We start from the raw sequence: 26110 nt of genomic DNA, 5'->3' as shown, positions 1-26110 counted from the left end.
ATCATTTTATGTAAAGCGTGATTTTAATAACATTATTAGTAAAAAGTCCTGGAAGTTAAATGTTTCCCTTTTAGATGATCCACAGGTTTTTACAGATTTTATTGAATTTTACAAAGAGAGTAGGCGGGTGAGAGACACACGGGCTCCCATCACCGCATGGTGGGAGAAAATGAAAAGGAAAATAAAAGAATTTTTTATTAAAAAAAGCGTGGCGAAAGCTAGAGAGAAGCAAGCTTTTTTTAAAATTCTCAACACCCGCCTACAGACCCTGTACAAGATGAGAGAGCATGAGATAGAGGTACAAGACGACATCACCAACTTAAAAAAAGAGATAGCTCAGTGCCTGGAGCAGAAAGGTAAAGAAATTATATTTCGTTCTAAAGTACAGCACGTGGAAGAGAACGAGACCTGCTCCAGGTACTTTTTTAAGAAAATGAACAATAAAAAAGCTATTCTTAAAAATATTGATGGGGTGTCGGATGTACAGGGTCTTTTAAGTAAAGTTCATGAGTTTTATACTGACCTTTTTAATGTGAAAACTGTGGATCGTGATTTTATGCGTGACTCGCTGAAGGAGATTACCACTGTTTTAGACCCTGTCTCCCAGAATTTTTTATTGCAGGAACTGTCGGAGCAGGAGATTTTAGAGACAGTGAAGAGTTTTAAAGCAGGTAAAGTTCCTGGCCCGGACGGTATACCCAGCGAGTTTTATGTCAAATTTTATGATATTTTAAAAGATGATCTCTTAAACCTTTTTACCGAAGTCTTTCATTCCAAGATGCTGCCTAAGTCCTGGCGGAAGGGTGAGGTCTCCTTGCTATACAAGAAAGGTGACATCGCAGTTTTAGAGAATTGGAGACCAATAACCCTTCTGAATAGTGACTACAAAATAATGGCAAAACTATGCGCAAACCGTTTAAAAGCCATAGTACCCCACATCATACACTCTAACCAGGTGTGTGGGGTGCCAGGCCGCAGCATCTGGGATAATATTAATTTAATAAAAGATGCGATTGAAGACACAAAATCTAGAAACGGAAAATTAGCCATTTTATCCATAGATTTTCAAAAAGCTTTCGACCGAGTATCGCACTTTTATCTTTTTAAGGTTTTAGAGCGGATGGGTATACCTGAAGGTTTTTTATTATCTATTAAAGCCTTTTATAAAGATTGCACAAGCAAAATTTTAGTAAATGGTTTTAAGACACAGGACGTTCTTTTAAACTCTGGGGTGAAGCAGGGGTGTCCCTTGTCCCCACTGCTTTTCATATGTGCACTAGAGCCTCTGCTATGCGCAATACGCCGGGACAAACAGATACGTGGAGTCCCCCTGCCAGGGGGAGGCGGCATAGAGGCTAAAGCAGTGGGGTACATGGATGATGTGGCGATACTTTGTAGGGACACCCTCTCGCTTCAGAAAGCCCTAAAACAAATTGAGTTTTATTGCTGTGCTTCCGGTTTTAGAATAAACTTCAGCAAAAGTAATATTTTAAGCATAGGAAGCATGGTTTTTAGAGACGTACCCGTTCCTGTGTCAGATACTATTAAAGTTTTAGGTATCTCCTTCAGTGAGCACGACAATGGTTTTATAAGTTGGGACATGGTGGCGCAGAAGGTAAACAATAAAATTTGTATGTGGAATATGAGGAAACTCACTATGGAGGGAAAAATTTTAATCATAAAAATGGTCATTTTACCCCTCCTTTTATACACAAGCATGGTGTTCCCTCCCCCAACAGTTTTATTACGAAAAATAACAAAAGCATGTTTTACCTTCTTTTGGAGTTCCAGGATGGAGAAATTGAAACGAGAAACGGTAATAAAGTCCAAACCAAAGGGTGGCAAAGATTTTCCTGATTTTAATAGGTTTCTTTTAATTAAGTTCTTTAGTTTCTGTTTTAATTCCCTTTTTAAAGAGCACTATTGGTCTTACTTTTTACGTTTTAATACTGGGTTTTTTATGCGGAGGTTTGGTTGGTTCAACATAATTTTATCCTCACCATACGCTTTTAAATTACCAGCGAATTACGTAATTTTAGAAAAAATAGTGGCTCTCTTCAATTTAAAAGGGAAGACCGTGAACGAACTTAAAAACAGCAAGAAAATAATTAAAGACCTGAGAGAGAGCGAGACGGTCAGCAATGTAGAGAATTTTAATACGCAACGATGTGCTTTTATTTTCAAAATGGTTAATGTGTTTTATCTTTTTAATGCACAGATGGACCTGGCCTGGAGCTGCGTTCATCAATGTCTTCCATGCCGGGCATTCCAGTACAGAAGAGGATTCGCGAGGTCTGCCGTCTGCCCGAGGGAAGGCTGCCAGGCCGAGGAAACTATAAGACATATTTTTTGGACATGTGACTTTGCAAAACAATTTTGGAAAAAAATATTCCCTCTTTTGGTGAAGATGGCAGACCTAAAGGACTTAAACTATGAAGATATTTTATATGGACTTTTTGGATGCCCAACCGCGAGTCAGAAGATAATTGCATGGAAGACGATGAATTGCGCCAAAGAAGCTCTATGGAAGGCCAGGAACATCCTCCTTTTTAAGCACGACGTTTTATCGGTTGATGATGTTTTAGGTCTTTGTTTTAGTGAGATGTATATTTATTTTTTACTAGACAAAAAAAGGAATGCCACCCTTCTAAATAAATGGTTTGTGACTGACTGGAACTCCAAATAAATAAAGATTTGCCCCATGTCCCTCTACAAAAATTTTATGAAAATTTGATTTTACTATTGTTACAATGTAAAAATTCTTTGTATTTATCTATGTAACTGAAATGTGTTTTATTGTAAAATTGAAATTTTTATAAATAAATCATTGACACCCCCGCGAGGGGGTAGCCAACTGAAAAAAAAATCTGTTCTTATCAGTTTAATATCTGATACGTCCCCTATCTGGGGACCATATATTAAATGGATTTTTAGAACAGGGAGATGGAAATAGAGCTTGCTCTGTCCACTCCACGCATTGACCTGGTATTGCAGTATTTCCAGGACCGGTGCACCCTTTCCTTATGTGTTGACTAAAAGCAGATTCCAAAAGTGTTTTTTCTCTTTGCCATTGTTTCTGTCTTTCTGAAGGGATCTCCCCTTTTAATCCCATTATTTCAACACCTGTTGGACAATGCATTTGTACAGTCATGTGTGATAATGAGCTCATTTATTAAATGCAATTAATTAATACATTGCCACCTCTTGTTGTGTGTGTGTGTGTGTGTCTTCTGTGTTTCTGTGTTTCCGGCATTTCACATTGGAACAGCTCATTCACCTTCCTTGTCTTCTCTCCGCCCTCCCTCCTAGGTAAGTTAAAGAGCTGCACCTGAGCCAGCCACTGATTGATGCAGCACCACAGTCAAATAGTGGAGTAGGGGAACAGCAAACAGCCATTAAAGCAGCCAGCCGCCTACCCGCCACAATGGACCTACCTGTGTACACTAGATGGATGTGATGGAATGTACTGTCGTCCCTACATTTCAAGAAGAAGTAAGAATTGCAGTTGCAACAAAGCCTTGCTTGCCTACAAAGAGAGCAGCAATTTGGATTTGTTACTTTGTTACCTGGAAGAATAACAAACTGTGCAAGGATGGAGGTTGTAGGAGCAAGGAGAACAAGTTGTCTGTAAAGTTGGTGGATGCCTATTTTCCATTTTGCAGTCCCTTGTCTCCCTCTTGTGGCCTCCTGGAGGCAACTAGCTGTGCAAAAAAAAGACAGCCTGGCGGCCGGCTGTTGCAGTGTTGCCCTCTCAGGCAACACTGAGTGACTGACTGAGCCTCACCGTCTTATATAAAGTTCAGACGGAACTTTGCACGTGTCATAGTGGAGCCCTCAGGATTCCAGAGCCAGCTTTCTGACATCATAATGGGGCCTCAGAGATAAAAGCCTGGGCCCAGGCAGTGTTGGTCAGTGCTGCTCAGCAGGCAGCACCTGACTGGATTAAAGCTGATACAAGGTGTGAAAGGAGAAGGGGTGGCAGTGGGCATGCACTTACTGCTACTGCTGCCGCCGCCAGTATTTGCACGGCAGGAGGGCATTTGGGCGTTGCCAAGAAGGCGTTTTTATGTAGATTCCTCCTCTTTCAGCACTGCATTGTGGTGCAAGCAAAAGAAGCAAATCCTGTGTAGCTTCCTCTCCGGCCTTTATTCACCTCCCTCCCGCTTAGTAGCTGTAAATGTGTGTGAGCCTGCAGGGCCCCATGGAATTGCCTAGGAGTAGGCTGAATCAATCGCTGCAAGGGGTGAACAGCAGTATTAGGCAGGCTCGGTCAACGGCCGGCCCATTCGGGTTATCGCTTCTCGGCCTTTTGGCTAAGATCAAGTGTAGTATCTGTTCTTATCAGTTTAATATCTGATACGTCCCCTATCTGGGGACCATATATTAAATGGATTTTTAGAACAGGGAGATGGAAATAGAGCTTGCTCTGTCCACTCCACGCATTGACCTGGTATTGCAGTATTTCCAGGACCGGTGCACCCTTTCCTTATGTGTTGACTAAAAGCAGATTCCAAAAGTGTTTTTTCTCTTTGCCATTGTTTCTGTCTTTCTGAAGGGATCTCCCCTTTTAATCCCATTATTTCAACACCTGTTGGACAATGCATTTGTACAGTCATGTGTGATAATGAGCTCATTTATTAAATGCAATTAATTAATACATTGCCACCTCTTGTTGTGTGTGTGTGTGTGTGTCTTCTGTGTTTCTGTGTTTCCGGCATTTCACATTGGAACAGCTCATTCACCTTCCTTGTCTTCTCTCCGCCCTCCCTCCTAGGTAAGTTAAAGAGCTGCACCTGAGCCAGCCACTGATTGATGCAGCACCACAGTCAAATAGTGGAGTAGGGGAACAGCAAACAGCCATTAAAGCAGCCAGCCGCCTACCCGCCACAATGGACCTACCTGTGTACACTAGATGGATGTGATGGAATGTACTGTCGTCCCTACATTTCAAGAAGAAGTAAGAATTGCAGTTGCAACAAAGCCTTGCTTGCCTACAAAGAGAGCAGCAATTTGGATTTGTTACTTTGTTACCTGGAAGAATAACAAACTGTGCAAGGATGGAGGTTGTAGGAGCAAGGAGAACAAGTTGTCTGTAAAGTTGGTGGATGCCTATTTTCCATTTTGCAGTCCCTTGTCTCCCTCTTGTGGCCTCCTGGAGGCAACTAGCTGTGCAAAAAAAAGACAGCCTGGCGGCCGGCTGTTGCAGTGTTGCCCTCTCAGGCAACACTGAGTGACTGACTGAGCCTCACCGTCTTATATAAAGTTCAGACGGAACTTTGCACGTGTCATAGTGGAGCCCTCAGGATTCCAGAGCCAGCTTTCTGACATCATAATGGGGCCTCAGAGATAAAAGCCTGGGCCCAGGCAGTGTTGGTCAGTGCTGCTCAGCAGGCAGCACCTGACTGGATTAAAGCTGATACAAGGTGTGAAAGGAGAAGGGGTGGCAGTGGGCATGCACTTACTGCTACTGCTGCCGCCGCCAGTATTTGCACGGCAGGAGGGCATTTGGGCGTTGCCAAGAAGGCGTTTTTATGTAGATTCCTCCTCTTTCAGCACTGCATTGTGGTGCAAGCAAAAGAAGCAAATCCTGTGTAGCTTCCTCTCCGGCCTTTATTCACCTCCCTCCCGCTTAGTAGCTGTAAATGTGTGTGAGCCTGCAGGGCCCCATGGAATTGCCTAGGAGTAGGCTGAATCAATCGCTGCAAGGGGTGAACAGCAGTATTAGGCAGGCTCGGTCAACGGCCGGCCCATTCGGGTTATCGCTTCTCGGCCTTTTGGCTAAGACCAAGTGTATTTATACAGGAGGTTTTTGGTCAGAAGGTGCTCAGGTACCCTCTCTCTCGGCCTCGGGGGATCGTCCAGGTTCGCCTGGACTTCACCCCCGTGCTGCTATTTGGGAGAGAGGCTTAGTCCTGAGCAACGAGTTGCGATCCCCCCCAGCCCCTTGGTCTCCGTAAGACAAGGGGCGCAGCGAAAGCTGTGCGGTTCGACCTGGCCACGCAAATGGCAGGCGAACCCGATGCGGTGCCGGTGTACGCCCGGCTTAAGAATTCTGCACGATTTATCGTGGCAGAGGGTGGAGGCGGTCCCCGTGGTATTAAATTTTTAGTCCACGCCATTTTGGAAGATCTGCTGGCGGTCCACAAGAACGAGCTCTTGGCTATCCAGGACTACCCGAAGCGAGGAATCTACGATGTCACCTTCATGGGAGAAGGAATACTCCGTGATGCTATGGACCGAGCTGAGAGGAAACAAGGTGAACTCGTAGCAGCGGGAGTCAAGGTAGTAGAGCATGAATTTGAAATAACCAAACTCGTGGTGATTAAAATGTATTCCCCATATGTGAGAGATATGGAAGTGGCAGCATTTCTAGCTGCCTACTTCAAAAATGTCAAACTCCTGGGGAAAGTGATGAACGAGTGTGGAGTGTGGACCGCCAAATGGAAGTTTTTAGTTACGCTGATTAAGGACCCCTCCACCCAAGAAACGAGATTACCACCGGCTCGTTTTAAAATTGGAAATGTGAATGGCGACCTCTACTTCTCAGGGATGCCAAACTTCTGCAGGGCTTGTGGTACCTATGGACATACCAGTTTTAACTGCGATGTCACCTGCAGAAACTGTGGAAGCAAAGAGCACAATATAAGGGAGTGCACAGAAGAAAAAAAATGCAACTTTTGTCAAAAAACTGGTCACTTGTATTTTTCTTGTCCTCATAGGTACCGAAGCGGAGAAGAAGAGCAACCCGGGGCGCCCCCACGTGCTCCACCAGCGGACCAGCCCCGCCCTCAGGGAGAGGAACAAGCCAATGCTGCAAAGGAGCAGCGGGGTACCTGGGCTTCAAGGGTACGGTCTGTTGGAGCCAAAGCAGGTACCTCACAGCCAACAGCCTCAGAGGAGAGAAGGGAGTCCAGTGCGAAGGAAAAACGCCAAGCCAAACGTAAGGCTGAGAAGGGGCAGGCCAGTGAGATAACTGAGGCATCCCAGAGTGCTGGTTGCTCAGTGGATGCCGGGCCTGCTCCCAATCCTGGGTCTCTAGATACGGAGTCTGAAGAGGAAGGTTGGCTGAAAGTGGGTCCCCGTAAAAAGGGTAAACAGGAGCGTGCCGGTAGGGGGGTGACAGGGGAGGAGCAAATGGATACGTCCGTAAAGCAAAGTGAGGCTCCTCCTAGGACCGCCCCCTCGTCGTTACTGGTGAGGAGGGTGGGCACTGTTCCCCCCGAGCCAACCGACACCCCGCCATGTGCGCAACCTCCCCCTCTAGAACGGCCTGCACGGCCTGCACGGCCTCAGGGGGGAGCGGCGGGGCCCTTGGGGGACCCACCCGATACAGACCTATATGGTCAGCCGTTAGAGACCCAGGTAAGGCTGTGTGAATCTGGACTCCCTGTATACGAGATGAGGGCTGTTGGCTCGACGCTCACGGAAGGTAGTTCCTCTCCTGAATCATCCCCTTTCTCGCTAGAGTCAGACGAGGGCGGGGAGATGAGTTCAAGCGAGATTTCTGGTATTGCTGGTGGAGGCCAAGTCTGATTTTAAGTAACACGATTATTTATTTTTTAAAATCAAGACTAACACAATTAAAACTCCACGATGTCTGAAATAAAGGGGATCTCCCTCAACGTGAGGGGCGCCAAGTCCAAAGTCAGAAGGGTTGCTCTCTTCAGTTTTTTATCTGGCCTGGCAGCCTCTGTTTTTTTCCTGCAGGAGTGCGGCATTCCCCATGCAATGAAGTACCATAAATACAAAGAGGATTGGAAGTATGGTCCATCAGTCTGGTCTGGATCTAACGAGTCCAGATCAGCAGGGGTCGCCATTCTTTTTAAGGGAAACGTTTTTATTGATTTTATTCAAGAGATTCTTCCAGGACGTATTTTATTGGTTAAAGCTTTTATTGACGGCGTAAAATGGCAGTTTTTAAATTTTTACGGCTCACCTGACAAAAAGGAGAGAGCAGAGATGCTAGAAATGTTACCTCTTTTTATTAATACAACTGAGCCTTTTATCCTCGCAGGTGATTTTAACTGTATCCTGAGGGGGGAACGCCGGCTTACCAGTACTACAAGTAGGAATTACGATAAGACCTCTGGACTGCTCAAAGATATTGTAAATGATTTTAAATTAACAGATTTGTACAAAGAATGTAATAGGAGCAGCCCAGAGGAAGCCGGCGTTACCTGGAGCAACGCCACCTGTAGCTCCAGGATAGATTTTATTTTTTGTAATGAGAATGTACTGCCTTTTAATTGTGAAGTTTTAACTAATGTTTTCTCAGATCACAAGCTTTTATCATTTTATGTAAAGCGTGATTTTAATAAACCGGTGTGTAAGAAGTCCTGGAAGTTAAATGTTTCCCTTTTAGATGATCCACAGGTTTTTACTGATTTTATTGAATTTTACCAAAAATGCAGGCGGGGGAGAGACATGCGTACTCCCATCAGTGCATGGTGGGAGAAAATGAAAAAAAGAATAAAGGAATTTTTTATTAAAAAGAGCGTGGCGAAAGCCAGAGAAAAACATGCTTTTTTTAAAATTCTCAGCACCCGTCTGCAGACCCTGTACAAGATGAGAGATAATGAAATTGACGTTAAAACTGATATCACTAATTTAAAAAAAGAAATAGCTCAGTGCCTGGAGCAGAAAGGCAAAGAAATCATTTTTCGTTCCAAAATTCAGCATGTGGAGGAGAATGAGACCTGCTCCAGGTACTTTTTTAAAAAAATTAACAATAAAAAGGCTATTATTAAAAATATTGAAGGTGTGTCAGATGTACAGGGTATTTTAAGTAAAGTTCATGAGTTTTATGCTGACCTTTTTAGTGTTAAAACTGTGGATCATAATTTTATGCGTGACTCACTGAAGGAGATTACTACTGTTTTAGACCCTGTCTCCCAGAATTTTTTATTACAGGAGCTGACGGAGCAGGAGGTTTTAGAAACGGTAAAGAGTTTTAAAGCCGGAAAAGTTCCCGGACCGGACGGTATACCCAGTGAGTTTTATGTCAAATTTTATGACATTTTAAAAGAGGATCTTTTTAGCCTTTTTTATGAAGTTTTTAATTCCAAGATGCTGCCTAAGTCCTGGCGGAAGGGTGAGGTCTCCCTGCTACATAAGAAAGGTGACATCGCAGTTTTGAAGAACTGGAGACCAATAACCCTTCTGAATAGCGACTATAAAATAATGGCAAAAGTGTGCGCAAATAGATTAAAAGCCATAATACCCCACATTGTACACTCTAACCAGGTGTGTGGGGTGCCAGGCCGCAGCATCTGGGATAATCTTAACCTGGTAAAAGATGTGATTGAGGACACGAGGTCTAGAAGAGGTAAATTAGCCATTTTATCTATAGACTTCGAGAAGGCGTTCGACCGTGTCTCTCATTTTTATCTTTTTAAGGTTTTAGAGCGTATGGGTATACCTGAAGGATTTTTATTATCACTTAAAGCCTTTTATAAAGATTGCACAAGCAAAATTTTAGTGAATGGTTTTAAGACACAGGACGTGATTTTAGACTCAGGGGTGAAGCAGGGGTGTCCCTTGTCCCCACTGCTTTTTATTTGCGCATTAGAGCCTCTACTGTGTACAATTCGCCGCGATAAGTTAATACGTGGAGTCCCCCTGCCCGGGGGTGGCGGCGTAGAGGCTAAAGCAGTGGGGTACATGGACGATGTAGCGGTTTTTTGCAGGGACACCCTGTCGCTTCAGAGAACCCTCAGACAAATTGAGTTTTATTGCTGTGCTTCCGGTTTTAAGGTGAACTTCGACAAAAGTAATATTTTAAATATAGGAAGCATGGCTTTTAGAGACATACCCGTCCCTGTGTCAGATAATATTACGATTTTAGGTGTCTCCTTCAGTGAGTGCGATAATGGTTTTATCAGTTGGGACATGGTGGCGCAGAAGGTAAATCAAAAAATATGCATGTGGAACATGAGAAAACTTACCATGGAGGGAAAAGTTTTAATTATTAAAATGGTCATTTTACCCCTGCTTTTATATCTCAGTATGGTTTTCCCTCCCCCCACGGTTTTATTGCAAAAAATTACTAAAGCATGTTTTACCTTCTTTTGGAGTTCCAGAATGGAGAAACTTAAAAGAGAGATTGTGATGAAATCCAAACCGAAGGGTGGCAAAGATTTTCCGAATTTTAACAGGTTTCTTTTAATCAAGTTCTTCAGTTTCTGTTTTAATTCCCTTTTTAAAGAACATTATTGGTCCTATTTTTTACGTTTTAATACAGGGTTTTTAATGCGAAGGTTTGGGTGGTTCAACATTGTTTTATCCTCACCTTACGCTTTTAAACTCTCAATAAACTATGTGATTTTAGAAAAGATAGTGACCTTATTCAACCTGAAGGGAAAAAATGTAAATGAGCTGAAAAATAGTAAAAAATTAATTAAAGACCTAAGAGAAAGTGAGACGGTCAGCAGGATTGAGAATTTTAATGAGGAACGAAGTGCTTTTATCTTCAAAATTATTAATGTGTTTTATCTTTTTAATACACAGATGGACCTGGCCTGGAGCTGCATTCATCAATGTCTTCCATGCCGGGCATTCCAATACAGAAGGAGGCTCGCGAGGTCTGCCGTCTGCCCGAGGGAAGGCTGCCAGGCCGAGGAAACGATTCGACACATTTTTTGGACGTGTGATTTTGCGAAGGAATTTTGGAAAAAAATATTCCCTCTTTTGGTAAAGATGGCAGACCTGAAAGACTTGAATTATGAAGATATTTTATATGGACTATTTGGATGCCCAACCGCGAGCCAAAAGATAATAGCGTGGAAGACGATGAATTGCGCCAAAGAAGCTCTATGGAAGGCCAGGAACATCCTGATTTTTAAGCACGATGTTTTATCTACTGATGATGTTTTAGGTCTTTGTTTTAGCGAAATGTACATTTATTATTTATTAGACAAAAAAAGAAATGCCACCCTTCTTAATAAATGGTTTGTGAAAGAATGGAACTCCAACATATAAAGATTTGCCACCATGTCCCTTTTATGTAATGTAATGCAATGAAATATTGATTTTATTGTTATTCATTTGTACAAAAGTTGGTTTTATTGTAAACTGTATTTTTTATCATGAAATAAATCATTGACACCCCTGAAAAGGGGTAGCCAACTTAAAAAAAAAAAATCTGTTCTTATCAGTTTAATATCTGATACGTCCCCTATCTGGGGACCATATATTAAATGGATTTTTAGAACAGGGAGATGGAAATAGAGCTTGCTCTGTCCACTCCACGCATTGACCTGGTATTGCAGTATTTCCAGGACCGGTGCACCCTTTCCTTATGTGTTGACTAAAAGCAGATTCCAAAAGTGTTTTTTCTCTTTGCCATTGTTTCTGTCTTTCTGAAGGGATCTCCCCTTTTAATCCCATTATTTCAACACCTGTTGGACAATGCATTTGTACAGTCATGTGTGATAATGAGCTCATTTATTAAATGCAATTAATTAATACATTGCCACCTCTTGTTGTGTGTGTGTGTGTGTGTCTTCTGTGTTTCTGTGTTTCCGGCATTTCACATTGGAACAGCTCATTCACCTTCCTTGTCTTCTCTCCGCCCTCCCTCCTAGGTAAGTTAAAGAGCTGCACCTGAGCCAGCCACTGATTGATGCAGCACCACAGTCAAATAGTGGAGTAGGGGAACAGCAAACAGCCATTAAAGCAGCCAGCCGCCTACCCGCCACAATGGACCTACCTGTGTACACTAGATGGATGTGATGGAATGTACTGTCGTCCCTACATTTCAAGAAGAAGTAAGAATTGCAGTTGCAACAAAGCCTTGCTTGCCTACAAAGAGAGCAGCAATTTGGATTTGTTACTTTGTTACCTGGAAGAATAACAAACTGTGCAAGGATGGAGGTTGTAGGAGCAAGGAGAACAAGTTGTCTGTAAAGTTGGTGGATGCCTATTTTCCATTTTGCAGTCCCTTGTCTCCCTCTTGTGGCCTCCTGGAGGCAACTAGCTGTGCAAAAAAAAGACAGCCTGGCGGCCGGCTGTTGCAGTGTTGCCCTCTCAGGCAACACTGAGTGACTGACTGAGCCTCACCGTCTTATATAAAGTTCAGACGGAACTTTGCACGTGTCATAGTGGAGCCCTCAGGATTCCAGAGCCAGCTTTCTGACATCATAATGGGGCCTCAGAGATAAAAGCCTGGGCCCAGGCAGTGTTGGTCAGTGCTGCTCAGCAGGCAGCACCTGACTGGATTAAAGCTGATACAAGGTGTGAAAGGAGAAGGGGTGGCAGTGGGCATGCACTTACTGCTACTGCTGCCGCCGCCAGTATTTGCACGGCAGGAGGGCATTTGGGCGTTGCCAAGAAGGCGTTTTTATGTAGATTCCTCCTCTTTCAGCACTGCATTGTGGTGCAAGCAAAAGAAGCAAATCCTGTGTAGCTTCCTCTCCGGCCTTTATTCACCTCCCTCCCGCTTAGTAGCTGTAAATGTGTGTGAGCCTGCAGGGCCCCATGGAATTGCCTAGGAGTAGGCTGAATCAATCGCTGCAAGGGGTGAACAGCAGTATTAGGCAGGCTCGGTCAACGGCCGGCCCATTCGGGTTATCGCTTCTCGGCCTTTTGGCTAAGATCAAGTGTAGTATCTGTTCTTATCAGTCCTTGTAAGGATAGATAGCTCGGAGAACCACTGGGGGCTATAAACACTAGCTTAGCGATCCAAGAGCGTTCCAGACGAAGCCGGCGACGAACTGCGGAGAAGAACCAGCGAAGACGACGATCCAGAAGGGAGAAGCCGCCATCGGGGAAGAAGCTCCGGGAGATCGCTGCCGGGAAGAAGAAGGAGAACTGCGACAGAGACCTTCGGAGAAGAGCCGCTGCTGAAGGGGATCTTTGAAGAAGCTCGGCCGCAGAAGAAGCTCGACGAGGAACCGCTGCGGAAGAAATTTCGTGGAACAACCTCGGCCAGCAAGGAGAAGATTTGCATAGCTCCGCCCCCTTCGGGAAAGAGCTATCGAAGATCCTCCCCAAGCGACAGGAACAGCTGGAAGAAGCCATGGCCTCAACCAGCAACCCTGCCACCCAGAAGAAGAAGGCTGATGGACCAGGTGAGCCGGCCCAGGCCAGGACATCTCCTCCTGAAGCCTCCTCAAGCCAACAGGCCACCAGGAAGCCGAACCAGGCTGCTCCAACCCTGGAGCCCTGGATGAAGCAGACGGTGGCCCTGAAGCTGAAGGAGGTGGACGGGAGAGTGCCGGACATGACGGAAGAAGTGTTCTGCCAGAAGATGCTCCTGGACCAGGGCTTCGCTAAGCCGGAGACCATCAGCATCCAGGCCTTCATGACCGGGATGTTCTTCGTGACCTTCGCTTCGATCAACATCTGCAGAAGGTACTGGGAGATGGTGAAAGCGGCGAGGCCTGAATCCCCTTTCTCTCGCTTTGTGGGCAACTGCCCTGTCCAAAGAGAGGAAAGGCGGGTGACGGTCTCAATGCGGAACCCACACACCCCCGGCAAAGACATCACCACGCTCCTGAAGCGGTTCTGCACAGTGGTGAGGGAACCCACCCACATCCTGAACGGACTCGGCTTCTGGACTGGCAAGTGGTCGGTAATCGTCCGACTGAACAAGGATTCCAGCGCGGAAGACGGCCTCCAACACCTGCCCCAGTCATTCTCGCTGGGCAACTCCTACGGCCTCATCTACTACCCGGACATGCCGCAGATCTGCAGGAGATGCAGCAAGAAGGGTCATTCGGTGAAGGACTGCAAGGAGGACGCCTGCAAGAACTGCCGGGTAACAGGACACGAGACCAAAGACTGCTCGAAACGGACAATGTGCAACCTCTGCGGACAAGCAGCCCACTCCTACAAGGACTGCCCGAAGAGGGATCGATCCTGGGCAACTGTAGCGGCGAAAGCTCCGGCCAGAGGGAACCCCACCCCAGCCAGAGCTCCAGCGGCGCAGAAGACCGGGAATAAGAAGGATGGTAAGAAGACGACAGTCCCTCCCCCCCGTCTCCCGGCCCTCCCTCGCCCTACCCTTCCCACCCTCCCTCGCCCGGCCCTCCCCACCCCCCCGTCCCCAACCCCTGTCACCCCCACTGAGGCTCTCACCTTCTCCTACCCACCCATCTCAGTGGTCCTGTCACCTGCACCTCTCCCAACCCAGCCTCCCTTCTCCCCAGCTCCAGCAGCACTAACATCTTCCCCTCCAGCTGCTGGAGTCCTCTCCCTGGAGGATTTTCCCCCTCTTGTCTCCTCAGGTGCCATCCAGAGGAAGAGAAAGGTGAGGGACAGCCCAGCTGCTGAGTCCTCAAAGCGACAAGTCGTAGAAATCTGCGAAGATTCCCTTGCGCAGCAGGAGGAAATGGAGCAGATGGTGGAGGAACTCGTGTCTGAACCTGAGGTCATCGACTTCACAACAGACATCCAGGTGGCTACAATCCTGGAACAATTTTTGTCAGAGGGCCTGCTGGATCTTTCGGACCCGCCAGGAGAGGAGGATCCGCCCGACCGGACTGGTAACTAAGGTGTATCGTTTGCACTGACCTTCTTTATTCTCCCCCATGGCTGCTGAACTTAACATCTTTAGCCTCAATGTGAGGAGTGTTAGAGATAGGACTAGATGTCAGATGGTGCTAACTTTTCTTTCCAAGCAGTCGAGTGATGTATTTATGCTGCAGGAATGTACTCTCCCCTCTTCCAGGTCATACCATCATCTGGCCAGGCAGTGGACCCATGGCCCGTCCTACTGGTCTGGTGGGGGCGACTGTAAGTCTGCAGGGGTTGCCATCCTGATTAGGGGAGGCGTATTTACTGTTGACTCTGTCCAGGAGCTCGCCTGCGGCCGCTTGTTGGTCGTAGACGGTTCCTGGGCAGGAGAGCCGATTAGGCTCATCAACGTGTACGCTCCCCCTATGAAGGCTGAGCGCCTGGAACTATTCCAGACCCTGCGGACGCAGCTCGCCACCACTAGGGCAGTGGTGATGGCCGGGGACTTCAACTGCCCCATCGAAGAGGATGGACGAAGTTCCGGCACTTCAATCAAACTGGATGTCAGTTCCAAACTGCTTATCGAGATGGTAACCGAAGCATCCTTGCAGGACGTTGTGGGCTCCATGGGGATCGGCTCTGTGAACTATTCATGGAGCCGACCCGATGGCTCACTTCGTTCTCGGATTGACTTTGTGTTCACCTCCCGGGCAGTCAAGCAGCATGGGCACTCCATGGTCCCCTGCTTCTTCTCCGACCACAGGGCCATTCTCTTCCAGGGTGCCATCGGCCACGGTTTTCCTCCCGGCCCTGGCTCCTGGAAGCTGAATTGTGCCCTGCTGGAAAGAGAGGAGGTACTGGCGGAACTTAGAGACGCCTATATTGTTTGGAGGAATGATAAAGTTTTCTTTGACAAAACCTGTGACTGGTGGGAATATGTTAAAGTTGAATTTCGTTGTTTCTTTCAGGCAAAAAGTCGTCAACAGGCGTGTGAGAGGAAGAGAGACTTCAGAGAGATGCAGCGTCAGCTGCGATCCCTGCAAGACCTCCTTCAATGCGGCTGGGACGTCAGGAAGGAGCTGGAGGAAGCCAAAAAGGGCCTGAAAAGGCACTTTGAGGAGGAATCCAAGCGAATTGTCTTTCGTTCCAAGGTGGAGAACCTGGAGAAGGGTGAGAAATGTAACTCGTTCTTTTTCAGGAAACTCCATGCCGGCCACACGCCCCTGAAGGAACTTCGAGATGAGACCGGAAACATGCATTCTGGGAAGAAGGAGGTGATGGGAGTCGTCACAGACTACTACCGAAGCCTCTACTCCCGGAAAACCACTGACCCCGAAGCCGCCGATAAATTCCTGTCAGGTATCACTAATCATCTTGATCCTGCAGGTACGGAGGCTATGGATGTACCCCTGACGGTGGAGGAACTGCTCTCTGCCGCTAAATCCTTCAGACCCGGCAGGACCCCGGGCAGTGATGGTCTCCCAGCAGAGCTCTATGTAGCGCTGGGGGACTTGATCTGTCCGGACCTGCTGGAGCTCTATGAGGAGATGGTGGTGGAGGGTAGAATGCCACCGTCCTTGAGAGAAGGCATGATCACGATCTTGTATAAGCGGAAGGGGGAGAGATGTGACCTGAAAAACTGGCGTCCCATCTCTCTCCTGAACGTGGACTACAAGATCCTCGCCAAAGTATTGGCCAACAGACTGAAGGTTGTCATCGGACAGATCATCGGATCGGACCAAACCTGCGGCATTCCTGGCCGTAGGGTGGCCGACAGTCTTGCCCTGGTGAGGGACACGGTGCATTACATGCAAAGCCGCCGTACACACGCGGCCCTGGTCAGTCTGGATCAGGAGAAGGCTTTTGACCGGGTCTCTCACGAATTCATGGGTAAGGCTCTGCGTAGGCTGCGGCTTGGCAGGTTGTTCTGTTTGTATGTTAACCTGATGTATTGCGACATTTACAGCTCGGTGCTGGTGAACGGCTGGAAGACTGACCCCTTTCCTGTATCGTCGGGGGTTAGACAAGGCTGTCCTCTTTCACCTCTCCTTTTTGTTTGTGTTATAGAGCTCTTCGCAGAGGCTATCCGGCAGAATGGAGAGATCAGAGGGATCACCGCACCAGGTCCAGGACACTTCGAGGTCAAATGCTCGCTGTACATGGACGACGTGACCGTCTTCTGCGCTGACCAGAGTTCGGTGACTGCACTCGTCCAGACCTGCGAGGAGTTCGGACGCGCTTCAGGGGCAAAAGTCAACTGCGGGAAGTCGGAAGCCATGCTCTTCGGAAAGTGGTACCTGCCTTCTCCTGCCTCCTTCCCGTTTACTATCAAGCCGGACTTCATCAAAATTCTGGGAGTCTGGTTCGGTAAGGAAGGTGCAGCCCTAAAGTCGTGGGAAGAACGCTTGGCCAAAGTCAACCAAAGGATCGGACTGTGGAGCCTCAGACAACTCACTATTGAGGGCAAAGCAATGGTCCTGCGTAACGAAGTCTTGCCTGTGCTACAATACACTGCACAGGCATGGCCCCCTCTTGCCACCGTCTCGAGGGCCATTACCAGGACTGTGTTTCGCTTCATCTGGGGCTCGAAAATGGACAGAGTAAAGCGGACTGTTATGTACAAGGAGCCCCGCAAAGGTGGGAAGGGTATACCCGACATTCCCACTCTGCTGCGGATCGCTTTTGTATGTGACTGTGTTCGTAGGACTCTGAGGACAGCAAACGGCTCTGCGGGCAAGGCCATGTCCCGCTACTTCCTCCTTCCCCTCTGGCGAGGTTTTGGCTGGGACAAGTGGGACAGCTCCTTCCCTTACAACTGGCACGCTCCCTGGTTCTACGGAGATGTCGTCCGGTTTGTGAGGGAGCATCAACTGGAGGGTCTTAAGCCCGACTTGTGGAAACCTAAGACGATCCACAAGCACATCAGAGCAAAGGACCCACTGGAGTCTGTTCCAGGGCTTCATGCCGACACGTTGGAGACTGTTTGGACTAACGTGTCATCTGGCAGGTTGACCAACGGGCACAAGGACATTTCATGGATGGCCATCCAGGGAGGACTGCCTCTTAGGTCATTCATGCATGCCCGCAACCTGTGCAAGACCCGGTACTGCCCCAGGTGCCCCTTCACGGAGGAAACATCTTTGCACATTTTCTGGCAGTGCCCCTTTGCACAGGGTCTGTTGAAAGCCTTGGAACATGAACTCAAGGACTCAGTACCCAGGAACAGACTGTCGTACCGCTCGGTACTTTATGGACTATTTCCTGGGAATACCACGGATGGAGCAATCCAGGAAGCCTGGCGCCTTATGAACTGCTTTAAGGACGCTATATGGTTTGCCAGGAACCGTCTGATTTTGCGGAGAGAGAGTGTGTCCGTCCAGGACTGCCGCAGGCTGATCCACAGCCTGCTCAGAGACTATTCCACCTGGGACAGCCCGGACGTCGATGAGGAAGAGGACTGATACTCCCCTTCCCCCCACTCTCCCTTCTTGTGTGTTGTCTTTCAATAAAGCTTCGGGCCTGTGATTTCCCCCTTCCCTATCCCCTCCTACCCACTCCCCTATCCCATCACTTGTCTGTAATGCTTTGTTGTTTGGCGTTAGTGAATGCAAGAATGTTAGTGTAGCATGTGGTGTAATGTATAGCATAGGCTAGCCTGTACTGTGTATTATACTGTCATGTTATGTTTGACGACTGTTATTATTTATTATTTACTGCTTCATGGCTTGCGCTGCGTCGCAGTAATGTTTGTATGATGACGATTGATTGTCAATAAAGCAATTTTCAATCAAAAAATCTGTTCTTATCAGTTTAATATCTGATACGTCCCCTATCTGGGGACCATATATTAAATGGATTTTTAGAACAGGGAGATGGAAATAGAGCTTGCTCTGTCCACTCCACGCATTGACCTGGTATTGCAGTATTTCCAGGACCGGTGCACCCTTTCCTTATGTGTTGACTAAAAGCAGATTCCAAAAGTGTTTTTTCTCTTTGCCATTGTTTCTGTCTTTCTGAAGGGATCTCCCCTTTTAATCCCATTATTTCAACACCTGTTGGACAATGCATTTGTACAGTCATGTGTGATAATGAGCTCATTTATTAAATGCAATTAATTAATACATTGCCACCTCTTGTTGTGTGTGTGTGTGTGTGTCTTCTGTGTTTCTGTGTTTCCGGCATTTCACATTGGAACAGCTCATTCACCTTCCTTGTCTTCTCTCCGCCCTCCCTCCTAGGTAAGTTAAAGAGCTGCACCTGAGCCAGCCACTGATTGATGCAGCACCACAGTCAAATAGTGGAGTAGGGGAACAGCAAACAGCCATTAAAGCAGCCAGCCGCCTACCCGCCACAATGGACCTACCTGTGTACACTAGATGGATGTGATGGAATGTACTGTCGTCCCTACATTTCAAGAAGAAGTAAGAATTGCAGTTGCAACAAAGCCTTGCTTGCCTACAAAGAGAGCAGCAATTTGGATTTGTTACTTTGTTACCTGGAAGAATAACAAACTGTGCAAGGATGGAGGTTGTAGGAGCAAGGAGAACAAGTTGTCTGTAAAGTTGGTGGATGCCTATTTTCCATTTTGCAGTCCCTTGTCTCCCTCTTGTGGCCTCCTGGAGGCAACTAGCTGTGCAAAAAAAAGACAGCCTGGCGGCCGGCTGTTGCAGTGTTGCCCTCTCAGGCAACACTGAGTGACTGACTGAGCCTCACCGTCTTATATAAAGTTCAGACGGAACTTTGCACGTGTCATAGTGGAGCCCTCAGGATTCCAGAGCCAGCTTTCTGACATCATAATGGGGCCTCAGAGATAAAAGCCTGGGCCCAGGCAGTGTTGGTCAGTGCTGCTCAGCAGGCAGCACCTGACTGGATTAAAGCTGATACAAGGTGTGAAAGGAGAAGGGGTGGCAGTGGGCATGCACTTACTGCTACTGCTGCCGCCGCCAGTATTTGCACGGCAGGAGGGCATTTGGGCGTTGCCAAGAAGGCGTTTTTATGTAGATTCCTCCTCTTTCAGCACTGCATTGTGGTGCAAGCAAAAGAAGCAAATCCTGTGTAGCTTCCTCTCCGGCCTTTATTCACCTCCCTCCCGCTTAGTAGCTGTAAATGTGTGTGAGCCTGCAGGGCCCCATGGAATTGCCTAGGAGTAGGCTGAATCAATCGCTGCAAGGGGTGAACAGCAGTATTAGGCAGGCTCGGTCAACGGCCGGCCCATTCGGGTTATCGCTTCTCGGCCTTTTGGCTAAGATCAAGTGTAGTATCTGTTCTTATCAGTTTAATATCTGATACGTCCCCTATCTGGGGACCATATATTAAATGGATTTTTAGAACAGGGAGATGGAAATAGAGCTTGCTCTGTCCACTCCACGCATTGACCTGGTATTGCAGTATTTCCAGGACCGGTGCACCCTTTCCTTATGTGTTGACTAAAAGCAGATTCCAAAAGTGTTTTTTCTCTTTGCCATTGTTTCTGTCTTTCTGAAGGGATCTCCCCTTTTAATCCCATTATTTCAACACCTGTTGGACAATGCATTTGTACAGTCATGTGTGATAATGAGCTCATTTATTAAATGCAATTAATTAATACATTGCCACCTCTTGTTGTGTGTGTGTGTGTGTGTCTTCTGTGTTTCTGTGTTTCCGGCATTTCACATTGGAACAGCTCATTCACCTTCCTTGTCTTCTCTCCGCCCTCCCTCCTAGGTAAGTTAAAGAGCTGCACCTGAGCCAGCCACTGATTGATGCAGCACCACAGTCAAATAGTGGAGTAGGGGAACAGCAAACAGCCATTAAAGCAGCCAGCCGCCTACCCGCCACAATGGACCTACCTGTGTACACTAGATGGATGTGATGGAATGTACTGTCGTCCCTACATTTCAAGAAGAAGTAAGAATTGCAGTTGCAACAAAGCCTTGCTTGCCTACAAAGAGAGCAGCAATTTGGATTTGTTACTTTGTTACCTGGAAGAATAACAAACTGTGCAAGGATGGAGGTTGTAGGAGCAAGGAGAACAAGTTGTCTGTAAAGTTGGTGGATGCCTATTTTCCATTTTGCAGTCCCTTGTCTCCCTCTTGTGGCCTCCTGGAGGCAACTAGCTGTGCAAAAAAAAGACAGCCTGGCGGCCGGCTGTTGCAGTGTTGCCCTCTCAGGCAACACTGAGTGACTGACTGAGCCTCACCGTCTTATATAAAGTTCAGACGGAACTTTGCACGTGTCATAGTGGAGCCCTCAGGATTCCAGAGCCAGCTTTCTGACATCATAATGGGGCCTCAGAGATAAAAGCCTGGGCCCAGGCAGTGTTGGTCAGTGCTGCTCAGCAGGCAGCACCTGACTGGATTAAAGCTGATACAAGGTGTGAAAGGAGAAGGGGTGGCAGTGGGCATGCACTTACTGCTACTGCTGCCGCCGCCAGTATTTGCACGGCAGGAGGGCATTTGGGCGTTGCCAAGAAGGCGTTTTTATGTAGATTCCTCCTCTTTCAGCACTGCATTGTGGTGCAAGCAAAAGAAGCAAATCCTGTGTAGCTTCCTCTCCGGCCTTTATTCACCTCCCTCCCGCTTAGTAGCTGTAAATGTGTGTGAGCCTGCAGGGCCCCATGGAATTGCCTAGGAGTAGGCTGAATCAATCGCTGCAAGGGGTGAACAGCAGTATTAGGCAGGCTCGGTCAACGGCCGGCCCATTCGGGTTATCGCTTCTCGGCCTTTTGGCTAAGATCAAGTGTAGTATCTGTTCTTATCAGTTTAATATCTGATACGTCCCCTATCTGGGGACCATATATTAAATGGATTTTTAGAACAGGGAGATGGAAATAGAGCTTGCTCTGTCCACTCCACGCATTGACCTGGTATTGCAGTATTTCCAGGACCGGTGCACCCTTTCCTTATGTGTTGACTAAAAGCAGATTCCAAAAGTGTTTTTTCTCTTTGCCATTGTTTCTGTCTTTCTGAAGGGATCTCCCCTTTTAATCCCATTATTTCAACACCTGTTGGACAATGCATTTGTACAGTCATGTGTGATAATGAGCTCATTTATTAAATGCAATTAATTAATACATTGCCACCTCTTGTTGTGTGTGTGTGTGTGTGTCTTCTGTGTTTCTGTGTTTCCGGCATTTCACATTGGAACAGCTCATTCACCTTCCTTGTCTTCTCTCCGCCCTCCCTCCTAGGTAAGTTAAAGAGCTGCACCTGAGCCAGCCACTGATTGATGCAGCACCACAGTCAAATAGTGGAGTAGGGGAACAGCAAACAGCCATTAAAGCAGCCAGCCGCCTACCCGCCACAATGGACCTACCTGTGTACACTAGATGGATGTGATGGAATGTACTGTCGTCCCTACATTTCAAGAAGAAGTAAGAATTGCAGTTGCAACAAAGCCTTGCTTGCCTACAAAGAGAGCAGCAATTTGGATTTGTTACTTTGTTACCTGGAAGAATAACAAACTGTGCAAGGATGGAGGTTGTAGGAGCAAGGAGAACAAGTTGTCTGTAAAGTTGGTGGATGCCTATTTTCCATTTTGCAGTCCCTTGTCTCCCTCTTGTGGCCTCCTGGAGGCAACTAGCTGTGCAAAAAAAAGACAGCCTGGCGGCCGGCTGTTGCAGTGTTGCCCTCTCAGGCAACACTGAGTGACTGACTGAGCCTCACCGTCTTATATAAAGTTCAGACGGAACTTTGCACGTGTCATAGTGGAGCCCTCAGGATTCCAGAGCCAGCTTTCTGACATCATAATGGGGCCTCAGAGATAAAAGCCTGGGCCCAGGCAGTGTTGGTCAGTGCTGCTCAGCAGGCAGCACCTGACTGGATTAAAGCTGATACAAGGTGTGAAAGGAGAAGGGGTGGCAGTGGGCATGCACTTACTGCTACTGCTGCCGCCGCCAGTATTTGCACGGCAGGAGGGCATTTGGGCGTTGCCAAGAAGGCGTTTTTATGTAGATTCCTCCTCTTTCAGCACTGCATTGTGGTGCAAGCAAAAGAAGCAAATCCTGTGTAGCTTCCTCTCCGGCCTTTATTCACCTCCCTCCCGCTTAGTAGCTGTAAATGTGTGTGAGCCTGCAGGGCCCCATGGAATTGCCTAGGAGTAGGCTGAATCAATCGCTGCAAGGGGTGAACAGCAGTATTAGGCAGGCTCGGTCAACGGCCGGCCCATTCGGGTTATCGCTTCTCGGCCTTTTGGCTAAGATCAAGTGTAGTATCTGTTCTTATCAGTCCTTGTAAGGATAGATAGCTCGGAGAACCACTGGGGGCTATAAACACTAGCTTAGCGATCCAAGAGCGTTCCAGACGAAGCCGGCGACGAACTGCGGAGAAGAACCAGCGAAGACGACGATCCAGAAGGGAGAAGCCGCCATCGGGGAAGAAGCTCCGGGAGATCGCTGCCGGGAAGAAGAAGGAGAACTGCGACAGAGACCTTCGGAGAAGAGCCGCTGCTGAAGGGGATCTTTGAAGAAGCTCGGCCGCAGAAGAAGCTCGACGAGGAACCGCTGCGGAAGAAATTTCGTGGAAGAACCTCGGCCAGCAAGGAGAAGATTTGCATAGCTCCGCCCCCTTCGGGAAAGAGCTATCGAAGATCCTCCCCAAGCGACAGGAACAGCTGGAAGAAGCCATGGCCTCAACCAGCAACCCTGCCACCCAGAAGAAGAAGGCTGATGGACCAGGTGAGCCGGCCCAGGCCAGGACATCTCCTCCTGAAGCCTCCTCAAGCCAACAGGCCACCAGGAAGCCGAACCAGGCTGCTCCAACCCTGGAGCCCTGGATGAAGCAGACGGTGGCCCTGAAGCTGAAGGAGGTGGACGGGAGAGTGCCGGACATGACGGAAGAAGTGTTCTGCCAGAAGATGCTCCTGGACCAGGGCTTCGCTAAGCCGGAGACCATCAGCATCCAGGCCTTCATGACCGGGATGTTCTTCGTGACCTTCGCTTCGATCAACATCTGCAGAAGGTACTGGGAGATGGTGAAAGCGGCGAGGCCTGAATCCCCTTTCTCTCGCTTTGTGGGCAACTGCCCTGTCCAAAGAGAGGAAAGGCGGGTGACGGTCTCAATGCGGAACCCACACACCCCCGGCAAAGACATCACCACGCTCCTGAAGCGGTTCTGCACAGTGGTGAGGGAACCCACCCACATCCTGAACGGACTCGGCTTCTGGACTGGCAAGTGGTCGGTAATCGTCCGACTGAACAAGGATTCCAGCGCGGAAGACGGCCTCCAACACCTGCCCCAGTCATTCTCGCTGGGCAACTCCTACGGCCTCATCTACTACCCGGACATGCCGCAGATCTGCAGGAGATGCAGCAAGAAGGGTCATTCGGTGAAGGACTGCAAGGAGGACGCCTGCAAGAACTGCCGGGTAACAGGACACGAGACCAAAGACTGCCCGAAACGGACAATGTGCAACCTCTGCGGACAAGCAGCCCACTCCTACAAGGACTGCCCGAAGAGGGATCGATCCTGGGCAACTGTAGCGGCGAAAGCTCCGGCCAGAGGGAACCCCGCCCCAGCCGGAGCTCCAGCGGCGCAGAAGACCGGGAATAAGAAGGATGGTAAGAAGACGACAGTCCCTCCCCCCCGTCTCCCGGCCCTCCCTCGCCCTACCCTTCCCACCCTCCCTCGCCCGGCCCTCCCCACCCCCCCGTCCCCAACCCCTGTCACCCCCACTGAGGCTCTCACCTTCTCCTACCCACCCATCTCAGTGGTCCTGTCACCTGCACCTCTCCCAACCCAGCCTCCCTTCTCCCCAGCTCCAGCAGCACTAACATCTTCCCCTCCAGCTGCTGGAGTCCTCTCCCTGGAGGATTTTCCCCCTCTTGTCTCCTCAGGTGCCATCCAGAGGAAGAGAAAGGTGAGGGACAGCCCAGCTGCTGAGTCCTCAAAGCGACAAGTCGTGGAAATCTGCGAAGATTCCCTTGCGCAGCAGGAGGAAATGGAGCAGATGGTGGAGGAACTCGTGTCTGAACCTGAGGTCATCGACTTCACAACAGACATCCAGGTGGCTACAATCCTGGAACAATTTTTGTCAGAGGGCCTGCTGGATCTTTCGGACCCGCCAGGAGAGGAGGATCCGCCCGACCGGACTGGTAACTAAGGTGTATCGTTTGCACTAACCTTCTTTATTCTCCCCCATGGCTGCTAAACTTAACATCTTTAGCCTCAATGTGAGGAGTGTTAGAGATAGGACTAGATGTCAGATGGTGCTAACTTTTCTTTCCAAGCAGTCGAGTGATGTATTTATGCTGCAGGAATGTACTCTCCCCTCTTCCAGGTCATACCATCATCTGGCCAGGCAGTGGACCCATGGCCCGTCCTACTGGTCTGGTGGGGGCGACTGTAAGTCTGCAGGGGTTGCCATCCTGATTAGGGGAAGCGTATTTACTGTTGACTCTGTCCAGGAGCTCGCCTGCGGCCGCTTGTTGGTCGTAGACGGTTCCTGGGCAGGAGAGCCGATTAGGCTCATCAACGTGTACGCTCCCCCTATGAAGGCTGAGCGCCTGGAACTATTCCAGACCCTGCGGACCCAGCTCGCCACCACTAGGGCAGTGGTGATGGCCGGGGACTTCAACTGCCCCATCGAAGAGGATGGACGAAGTTCCGGCACTTCAATCAAACTGGATGTCAGTTCCAAACTGCTTATCGAGATGGTAACCGAAGCATCCTTGCAGGACGTTGTGGGCTCCATGGGGATTGGCTCTGTGAACTATTCATGGAGCCGACCCGATGGCTCACTTCGTTCTCGGATTGACTTTGTGTTCACCTCCCGGGCAGTCAAGCAGCATGGGCACTCCATGGTCCCCTGCTTCTTCTCTGACCACAGGGCCATTCTCTTCCAGGGTGCCATCGGCCACGGTTTTCCTCCCGGCCCTGGCTCCTGGAAGCTGAATTGTGCCCTGCTGGAAAGAGAGGAGGTACTGGCGGAACTTAGAGACGCCTATATTGTTTGGAGGAATGATAAAGTTTTCTTTGACAAAACCTGTGACTGGTGGGAATATGTTAAAGTTGAATTTCGTTGTTTCTTTCAGGCAAAAAGTCGTCAACAGGCGTGTGAGAGGAAGAGAGACTTCAGAGAGATGCAGCGTCAGCTGCGATCCCTGCAAGACCTCCTTCAATGCGGCTGGGACGTCAGGAAGGAGCTGGAGGAAGCCAAAAAGGGCCTGAAAAGGCACTTTGAGGAGGAATCCAAGCGAATTGTCTTTCGTTCCAAGGTGGAGAACCTGGAGAAGGGTGAGAAATGTAACTCGTTCTTTTTCAGGAAACTCCATGCCGGCCACACGCCCCTGAAGGAACTTCGAGATGAGACCGGAAACATGCATTCTGGGAAGAAGGAGGTGATGGGAGTCGTCACAGACTACTACCGAAGCCTCTACTCCCGGAAAACCACTGACCCCGAAGCCGCCGATAAATTCCTGTCAGGTATCACTAATCATCTTGATCCTGCAGGTACGGAGGCTATGGATGTACCCCTGACGGTGGAGGAACTGCTCTCTGCCGCTAAATCCTTCAGACCCGGCAGGACCCCGGGCAGTGATGGTCTCCCAGCAGAGCTCTATGTAGCGCTGGGGGACTTGATCAGTCCGGACCTGCTGGAGCTCTATGAGGAGATGGTGGTGGAGGGTAGAATGCCACCGTCCTTGAGAGAAGGCATGATCACGATCTTGTATAAGCGGAAG

General features: G+C 48.5%; 5 non-coding genes and 3 pseudogenes across 5 annotated transcripts; all 8 read left to right on the top strand.

Annotated features, from left to right (window-relative positions):
• The first annotated feature begins 2821 nt into the window (after positions 1-2821).
• Positions 2822-3019, top strand: LOC142726903 (U2 spliceosomal RNA). The gene has a single exon (XR_012877125.1). It is a non-coding gene; the product is annotated as a U2 spliceosomal RNA (small nuclear RNA).
• Positions 3020-4293: 1274 nt separating this feature from the next.
• On the top strand, positions 4294-4484 carry LOC142726936 (U2 spliceosomal RNA). The gene has a single exon (XR_012877144.1). It is a non-coding gene; the product is annotated as a U2 spliceosomal RNA (small nuclear RNA).
• A 6636-nt stretch (positions 4485-11120) lies between these two features.
• On the top strand, positions 11121-11292 carry LOC142726898 (U2 spliceosomal RNA; annotated as a pseudogene).
• Positions 11293-12566: 1274 nt separating this feature from the next.
• LOC142726909 (U2 spliceosomal RNA) lies at positions 12567-12668 on the top strand (annotated as a pseudogene).
• Positions 12669-18214: 5546 nt separating this feature from the next.
• LOC142726893 (U2 spliceosomal RNA) lies at positions 18215-18402 on the top strand. Its single transcript, XR_012877120.1, has one exon. It is a non-coding gene; the product is annotated as a U2 spliceosomal RNA (small nuclear RNA).
• Positions 18403-19676: 1274 nt separating this feature from the next.
• On the top strand, positions 19677-19867 carry LOC142726935 (U2 spliceosomal RNA). Its single transcript, XR_012877143.1, has one exon. It is a non-coding gene; the product is annotated as a U2 spliceosomal RNA (small nuclear RNA).
• A 1274-nt stretch (positions 19868-21141) lies between these two features.
• On the top strand, positions 21142-21332 carry LOC142726934 (U2 spliceosomal RNA). Its single transcript, XR_012877142.1, has one exon. It is a non-coding gene; the product is annotated as a U2 spliceosomal RNA (small nuclear RNA).
• A 1274-nt stretch (positions 21333-22606) lies between these two features.
• LOC142726908 (U2 spliceosomal RNA) lies at positions 22607-22708 on the top strand (annotated as a pseudogene).
• The last annotated feature ends 3402 nt before the right edge of the window (positions 22709-26110 follow it).

Source organism: Rhinoderma darwinii, unplaced genomic scaffold (genome assembly GCF_050947455.1).
Source record: "Rhinoderma darwinii isolate aRhiDar2 unplaced genomic scaffold, aRhiDar2.hap1 Scaffold_643, whole genome shotgun sequence".
In the NCBI taxonomy this organism is placed as follows: domain Eukaryota; kingdom Metazoa; phylum Chordata; class Amphibia; order Anura; family Rhinodermatidae; genus Rhinoderma; species Rhinoderma darwinii.
This window is presented reverse-complemented; position numbering and strand designations above follow the sequence as displayed.